Here is a 9,161-nt window from a genome sequence, read left to right as displayed (position 1 = left end):
GAAACCCCTTACTCTTAGTGAAGAGTTAATCCTGCCTGCTGCTAAGAACATTTGCTGTGAGCTTTTAGGAGAGGCTGCAGTTCAAAAGGTGGCACGCACATGTTCCTCTTTTGGCTAGCACGATAACTAGGTGAATTGGTGAAATGGCAGAGGATATCGAGGCACAATTGTTAGAGGATTAGTGAGTCACGGTGGTACGCCATCCAGGCTGACGAGTTTACTGATGTTGATAAGGCAACAATGCTTGTTTTTGTGGAGTACATTTTTCAGGAGGATGTGCTCGAAGATATGGTATGTGCGCTTTTGTTACCAACTAACACCACAGCTGCAGAGCTATTCAAGTCTTTGAATGATTACATATCAGGAAAACTCAATTGATATATGCATGGACGGAGCAGCTGCCATGCCTGGACGGCCTTCTGGTTTCACTGCTCAGGTCAAGGAGGTCACTTCTGAATGTGAGTCTACACACTGTGTCATCCATTAAGAAATGCTGGCCAGCTGAAAAATGTCACCTGAACTAAACAACGTTTTACAGGATGTGATTAAAATTATCAACCACATTAAAGTACATGCCCTTAACTCACATCTGTTTGTGCAGCTCTGTGAGGAGATGGACACAGAGCACACACGTCTCCTCTAATACACAGAAGTGTGATGGCTTTCTGAAGATAGATCACTGGCCAGAACTTTGGAGTTACGAAAGCCGCTCCAGAGATTTCTTTTAGAAAAACACTGGCAGCACATTTCAGTGACACAGAATAAGGCCCAAAACTTGCTTACTTGTGTGACATATTCAACCTGCTCAACAAACTCAATCTGTCACTTCAGGGGAGAATGACAACTGTGTTCAAGTCAGCAGATAAAGTGGCTGCATTCAAAGCCAAACTGGAATTATGGGGACAATGAGCGAACATTGGGATTTTTGACATTTTTCAAACAGCAGAGATTTTGAAAGAGACTGAGCCAGGGCCTTCTTTTCTCCCAGCCTGTGCATGATCACCTGTCTCAGCTTTCAAGAGAGTTTTGAGCATTAACTTCCCAACCACAAAAGATCCCCGAACTGAGAATGAATAGATCTGCAACCCATCTGTGAATAAGCCAGGTGAATCGACTCTGTTCATGCTAGAAGGGGATCAACTGCTTGAGATGGCAAATGACAGCAGCCTTAAAAGTGTATTTGAGACAACTTCAAATCTCCATACATTCTGGATTAAAGTCAAAGCAAAATATCCTGAGATTGCCACAAAAGCCCCGCAGAGCCTGCTTCCACTTCCAACATCCTATCTTTGTGAAGCAGGGTTTTCCGCAGTGACAGCAACCAACGAGATTATGGAGTAGACTGGACATAAGCAGCACACTTCAGGTGTCACTGTCTCCCATCACCCCCAGATGAGACTGTCTAGTTGCAGGAAAACAAGCTCAGGGATCCTACTGATTCTATATTATGGTGAGCTGTATAATCATTTCATTATATATTACAATGTAATAATAATAGAAATAAAGTGTACAATAAATGTAACACACTTGATTCATCCCAAACCATCCCCCCATTCCCTCCTCCCATTCATGGAAAAATTATCTTTCGTGAAACTGGTTTCCTGGTGCCAAAAAGATTGGGACCACTGCCTTACAGGTTCCACTCTTTTCCTATTAGTGCTGCATTGGGATTTAGAAGAAATTTCAGATCTGAGAATTTAACTTCTTTGAAATTCCTCTGCTCTTATAAATAAATCATGAGCCTGATCCTCTCCTCCCTCAGGCTTTAGAAGATTAGGATTTTCAGAAAAGATGCCAAGTAGTCCTTCTGACTCTCACATTTTGTCTTGGTGATTTATTACCTTGAGCCCATCTTTATCTCTTCAGTGTTGGTCAGTAATAGCCACCCAATTTCAGAATGTATTTTAACTCATTCCCCTCGAGTGCAAGAGATGTTCCATCAATCAGCACATCCTTTTCTACTAGCATTCCTTCCCAGTTCATCATCAGTGAAAATTTTAACAATTGTACTATCACAGCCTGCCAGGAATTATCCATATTCCAGCTACTGCCAGTGATTGGATCCTCATTGCCAGCTTGCCAGAGAGATCCATCTCCAAAATTCAATTTGAGCCTACTTTGTAGGACCTTTTCTCATACCAGCTGGTTCAGATTGGGTTCCCTGAAATGGACTCTGATGTGAAGCTTTGCAAGCAGGGAGTTTATTGGGAATTATTCTTAGGAGATTCATTTGTAAAGAAGTGATAACGGTAGAATTGGTCAGACAGAGAAGCTGACTCATAATGCAATTACAACTGCAATCTCATCTAACACTATGAGAACTATGGAACTGAAATGGTCTTCCAGAGTTATCCCAAATTGAGAGAAGAGGTGTTTGTATCCCCACATCAGCAAGTATTTGGTCACAGTCTGCCACTGGGGGAGGGTATGATTCTGGGCAGGGAAGTTCCCTGTGGCTGAGGGCAGTTCCCCCTAATGTCCCTGCTGGGTACAGGTGAGGGCTAATAACCACAATGTTCAGAGCAGCTGGGCATGGCTGTTTGAGCCCTAGAGAGATCTGGTGGAGTGCTCCACTCTACTACTCCACTGCACCACTGAATCTATGCCTGTCTTGTTGCCAAAGCCACTGAACTCTCTTTACATTTTATCTTATGTAACTTTATCCCAGCATTAGATTTTGTACTCATCACTCCCTTCTGGAAACTCTCTTTCTCTGGCTTCCTTGAGACAATTCCCATGACACAATCATCATCACTTGCTTTCTCTATCTGGCCTCTGTTCAGTCTCTACTTCAAGTTCTCTTTACATATCCTTAGATGTTGGTTTTCCTTCTGTCCAAAGCCCTCCTCATCCCCAGCCAGTACTGTACTGTTGTGTAGAGTCAATTACAGTCCATGTAATGATGACACCTGAGTATAGATCGTAACTTCGTACATTTTTATGATAGCTATCTTGCTTTCTGGACATTTGAAAATGCCACATCTAAGCTCAACGTGTCAAAAATGGAAACTATCTTCTTTTCTTAAAGATGGGCTTCTCTAGGTTTCCTATCTCAATGAAAGGTATCACCTTCCAGCGATTACTTTAACCAGAAACCTGTGAGACAACACAGCAAAACCTCAATGGACAGAGCTTTGAAAATTTTGGAATAATTTGTGTCTAATGAAAACAATTTCTTTAGGTTTCAACTGAAAAATCTCTCTAAAATGCCTGAGTTTACTTTCTTGTCTTAGTAAATCCAAGTTCAAGTCATCTTTTTTCTTCCTTCAGTGTTGTATTTCAGTATTCAGAAAGGACAGTTTATTAATACAGTGCCATATAGAAGCAAGTGTTAGAAAAAGTAAGGAATTTAGTGTTAAATGTGAACAGACCAGAAAATTTCTCAATTAAAAATGTTTTTTAAAAAACTAAGGAAATATACAAGAGAAAGAAACCTTGGAGACTCCTTTGCTCCCTCTCTTTCTTACATCAATATTCTATGTTGCCAAGGGCAGTTGATTTTACATCAAATCCATTTACTTTCCTCTACCTCATGTGCCCCCCATCATCAGACTAATCAATAGCCTAATTGCCTGTGGCTATCATGCTGAAATCCAGACTTCTTATGGAAATTTCTAATTTCTTTATTATTTGACCATGCCTTACTCCTCACCACTCCTCAATTTCTACTCTTTCTATTTAACCCCAGCCATTGACCAGATAATCCCTTCTGACCTCTGAGATCTTAGTTGATATTATATAAATAGTATATACAACAGTATAGTGTATTGGTTAATAGAATATGTTCTGAAGTCAAACTCCTTTAGGGCAAAGGCTTCATTGCTTATCAGCTATGAGTTCTTTGACAAGTTATGAAATCTCCTTGTGCCTGACTTTCTTTCTCAGTAAAATGGGTATACATTTTCTTCCTCTTAGTTTTGTGGTGAAAATTAGATGGAATAACATATAAAATACTTAGGGTATTCTATGAGACACACACACTGCACTAAACAAATGTTAACGATTTGCACTTGGATGTCGAGTGTGACTCGACATGGTTAGCAAAAATTATAGAGATTAAAATTACTCTTTGAATGTATCAATAACTTGAAATATAAAGAAATCCAAATAAATAAGTTTGTATGAAAAGAAAGTCCAGTTTTTTATTCTACTGCCATGCTTTGTAAAATCTGGGGTATTTAAAAAATTAAATCCTGAGTAGAATAAAGGAATCAAGAAAAAAGCAAGCAAGTGTGAAGAGTTAACTATTTTAAAAAATTTCCTGTTAAGTTCTATTGTTATTCTTTCTGCATATCCATTATTACAATTGCCTATTTTTTCCCCTTATATTCTTCCCTAGAGTATAAGTTCTTTGGGAACCTAATGTATTAATATCTGTTCTGATCAGAGAATCTAGTAATAATTATAGCAGGTGTGTGCAGAATGCAATGGCGATGATATAGGGCTATCTAAATCATTCTGAGGGAATAGGGAGTATTTGAGGAAGGAGTGAATTCTTGAGCTCAATTCTGAAAAATAAATAGGATAGGTCTCAGCAAGGAAGAGAGAAAAGGCCAATCCTGGGAGAGAAGACCGGATCCGTGAAGGCTTAGACACAATAAACAGTGGTATAGCAAGTAGTTGACAGGACTGCTGCAAAGGGCAAGCAGGCAGCATTGGAGATGGAGTCGCAGGCTGGTAGGGAACAGATAATTACACACACAGGCCTTGTTTCCCACGTACCCCGTAAACCTCACCAATTCACTGTGAACCTGGAAAATGGAGGGTCTTTAGGAAAGCAAAGATTGGCTTTCTCCACATCCTGGCTGCATAGAGACTTAGAATTCTATTTAAGTTGGTTGAAAGAAATGAAGAAATGCTGCTTATTTTCTGTGTGTGTGTCTCTAGGTGTGGAGTCGTGCCTGCTGCAGAGTTTTGGGGGAGTATTACCAGCTACACTGCCTTGGGTTTTTGATCAAATTTGAGGCAGTTATGATAATAGTGAATACTATTTCATCAAGAAGATGTATGCTAAATATAGGAGAGAGATAAAAGGTTAACTAAGATGTAACATGGAGTCAGGGGCAAGCTGTCTATTTAACATGGGCAGGTCTTGAAAGTGTTTGAATGTTGTATAAAAGGGAAACCATAGGTTGATGATGAATTAGTTTCTGAAGAGCAAAATTCAATAAAATCTGAAGAACAGGAGGAAGAATCAGCTTTGAACCAGAGGGAAGAGATACTTCTAAGACAAGAGGGAAGCAGAGAAGGAAGAGTACAAATTAAGTTAAAGTTATTTGTATGTGGGGAAGGGGAAGTTTAAGTGTCAGGGAGAATGAAGTAGACAGTGGTGCAGTGCGTGTACTCATGAAGAAGACAGAAACTTGATGCTATGCTCCAAATGTTTGCGTTCTCAAACTCTGTATGTTGAGATTCTAACCCACAAGGTGATGGTGTTAAGGGGTGGGGACTTTTGGGGGGTGACTGGGTCATGAGGGTGGTGGCCTCATGACTGGGATTAGAGCGCTTGTAGAAGAGGCCCCAGAGAGCGGCCTTGCCCCCTCCGCCATGTGACGATGCAGCGGAGAGGCACCAGTGCGGACAAGGAAGAGGGCCCTCACCACACTCCAAATTTATCAGCACCTGGATCTTGTATTTCCCAGCTTCTAGAACTGTGAGGAATAAATTTTTCTGTATAAGCCACCCAGTGCGTTTATGGTATTTTGTAGCAGCCTGAACAGACTGAGATGCTTAGACAGTCCCCTGAGAAGAAAAGGGAAATGAGTGTACTGGGTGCATGTAGAATTATATCCGGGAAGAACGGAGGGTAGACCTGATATAATGACATGGATTGCATCTTGAAGAAAGAGGTTTTGCTGGACAATGGAGGACGGTCTGAAATAGCAATGGAAGCAAAAAAAATCATACCGTCATCTGTTGTCACATTTAACCATATTACACTGGCATTATCTATTTACTGTCCTACTCAATGGTCAGGCTGTAAAATCTACAGACAATGACCATTTTAAAAAACATATATTTTTATATCCCTGACACCAGAACTAGTTTTGTTTCCACATAGTTACTGCTAAAAGGAACTGACAGGGATGTGCCTGCGAAGGGAACACTCAGTAAAACAAAAAATGGTTGAGGGTATATTTCCAATAAAATAAGGGTTTCAGGAGACAAAATGGAAAGATGTAATAATGAAATAAGTTTTGGGGTCTGGAGAGAGGAAGAAAGAGGACAGAGCAAAGTTGCAATGATGACACAGCGAGGAGACAGGTGCAGAGGGATTTGCACCGAGGCCCGTCGTTAAGTAGGACAAGGATGAGAAGCAACGTGAGCTAAACTGACCTCATACTGAAATTCTGGCCTTAAGTTGTTTCCATATTAAAGTAGTTAAAGACTCTTTTGAGGTTCGATGCTAGATTGTGTGTTTTATTTAGGGCCTAGTCAACAATGTGTAGGCTCTGCTTAGGAACACCAACAGGATATTAGTGGGAAGTTGTTTTGTGCCTCCTCAGAATCAACAAAGGAAATGGTGTGGTTAATCCAAGTCACGAAGTCATGATAGAACAACCAGTACTAGGGTCAGTTTCTAGCTAATCCCTCAGTGTATAAAGCATTATCCTAGATTACAGTGAGTATTTAATTCTGAATATTTTAGTATCATTTCTGCCTGTTCCTTCCCTTTCCTTCTCTTAGTTTTTTCTTTATCCTTTTCTCCTTGTATTTTTGTTTGTTTGTTTGTTTTTGTTTTTGTTTTTTGAGACAGAGTCTCACTCTGTCGCCTGGGCTAGAGTGCCGTGGCGTTATCCTAGCTCACAGCAACCTCAAACTCTTGGGCTCAAGCGATCCTCCTGCCTCAGCCTCCCAAGTAGCTGGGTCTACAGGCATGCACCACCACACCCTGCTAATTTTTTCTATTTTTAGTTGTTTGGCTAATTTCTTTCTATTTATAGTAGAGACGGGGTCTCGCTCTTGCTCAGGCTGATCTCGAACTCCTGAGCTCAAGCAATCCTTCTGCCTGAGCCTCCCAAACTGCTAGGATTACAGGTGTGAGCCACTGCCCACAGCCTTCTCCTTGTTTTTTATCTACCTTTTATTCTTTCCCTAACAATTTCTCCTTTGTGAGGAAAGGGGAAGGTTTGTGAGATGGCAGTTACAACAGAAAAATCAACATGAAGGAAAGGCAGGGGCTCTGAAGTACAATGAGCATGTCTTTTTCTTCTCTGCTATATAGAAAAATGTCACTGCCAAGCTGTGTTTGATTAGAAATAATTTGTGTCAGCTGTCCAAGGTGAACAATGGGCAGGGATGGAGGAATTCAGAGTCATGGGAAACACTGGGCCTGAACTCAAATGCACTTGGCCTTTAATCCTAGCTTTGCCATTTAATATCTGTGTGACTTCTGGCAAATTCTTTATCCTTTTTGAATCTCAACTTTCTTATTGCTAAAATGAAAATGCCATTCCTTTACTACATGCAGCAAGCAGAAATTTGGCCCCCATGATCATTGCTCCCTGATGAATATATTATGTTACATGCCAAAAGGGACTTTGGGGATCTAATCAAGATTACTAATATGCTGAGTTTAAGACTGGGAGATTATCCTTAATTATCTGGATTTTCCCAGTATACTCACATCAGACCTTCAAAGCAGAAGAGGAAGGCAGGAGAGCAAGTCAGAGAGATTCAAAGCATGAGAAATGTTCCATGTGCTGTTGCTGGCTCGAAGGTGGAGGGGGCCATGTGGATATCAGGAGAAGGAATAAAATCTGGCAATGATCAGTTATCTTGGCAGAGGACAGTGAGCCTCAGTTGAGAACTATAGCCCCAGTCAGCACTTTGATTTTTAACCTGCTTAGATGCTGAGCAAAGAATCTACCCATGCTGTGCTTGGCTTCTAATCTATAGAAACTATAAGATAAAAAATCTGCATTGTTTAAAGGTGCTGAGTTTGTGTTAATTTGTTATGGGAGCAGTAGTTTTCCATAATATTGCAAGAAAGAAAGGAATTGACATGTGTTGGTATTTAGGGAGTAAATAAATCACATCCCTTCATCTCTCAAATAAAGGACCAAGTGAGAAAGAAGGCACAATGGACAAATGGAAAATATAATACTAGTGTTATTACTGATAAAGACTGAATTGGATGATGTGATCTTGATGTGTAGCACTATGAGCTTTCTAATATTTTACTCTGGAAATAAATTCGTGCTTCTAGTAGTGATCAGAGTCAAACGACCTCAGGCCTCCTCTGTAGAGGTCAACTATTTACTACATGGGTGAGAAGAGACTAGATAGTAGCCATCTCCCAAAGTAGGCAGATATCAAAGAGAGATAGACCCAGGTGCTTTGGCTGATTGTTTCCTCTTCACAAACTCAGTAATCAGGTAAGCCTTACTTGCCAATGGGTGCAAAAAGAGATTGGAAGAGCTGTTGCAATTAAAATGCTTCCACATGAAAAGACAGTCCATGAGAATGAGCTCCTTGGCTAGGAACCGGGCACAAATTAAATGCCTCATATATAGTTGTCCCAAAGTGGCAATGATTTGTCTTTCCTAGCACTGTCAGCTTTCCTGGGTCTGTGACACATTCCATTCCAGTGTGGCTCTTCCTCCTGAATTTGGTCTTACTTCCTCACATCGAACTCCCTGTGCTGAATCAAGTCCTAGAAGTCTTTATTTTGGTGCCCAGTGGAGGCTGGCATCTTTTGCTCATAGGTCTTCGTATAGCTGCCCAGCTCCATTTACCGCCTATTCTATTACCCTTTGGGAATGGCCTATGAAGTCTCATGAACTTGGGGCCAGGGTCTCTATGTTTCTGCAAGTGTAAACATACAAAGCATGTAAAGACATCACTGCAGATGGGTTTTCAGAAAAGAAAAAGGTGGTCGGACTCTCTTCTCTCCCCATTCTGAATATCCTGCATCCACCCCTTGGAACTCAAAAGATCCTACATTGAACTTGAGCATTTCTGGAACTCATCCAGTAGTGGCAGCCTATTATCTGATTTTAAGAAGAAAAGGATATTAATAAATCCAATTGTATACTTTTAACTATTTTTCTTAAAACTTTGCTAAATATATGTCATCATCTAGTGACTGTGGTATCTAATTTGGCACAAAAATATTGGTGTTGTCATTTCATGGTTAATGTTGATCAGTAATTCATAGT

At 40.5% G+C, this 9,161-nt stretch overlaps 1 pseudogene; it reads left to right on the top strand.

Annotated features, from left to right (window-relative positions):
* Nucleotides 1-385: 385 nt before the first annotated feature.
* The window catches only part of LOC105879320 (testis-expressed protein 30 pseudogene), a 40,941-nt pseudogene continuing 32,165 nt past the window's right edge, over nucleotides 386-9,161 (top strand).

This window comes from Microcebus murinus, chromosome 9 (genome assembly GCF_040939455.1).
Source record: "Microcebus murinus isolate Inina chromosome 9, M.murinus_Inina_mat1.0, whole genome shotgun sequence".
NCBI classification, from domain to species: Eukaryota; Metazoa; Chordata; class Mammalia; order Primates; family Cheirogaleidae; genus Microcebus; species Microcebus murinus.
This window is presented reverse-complemented; position numbering and strand designations above follow the sequence as displayed.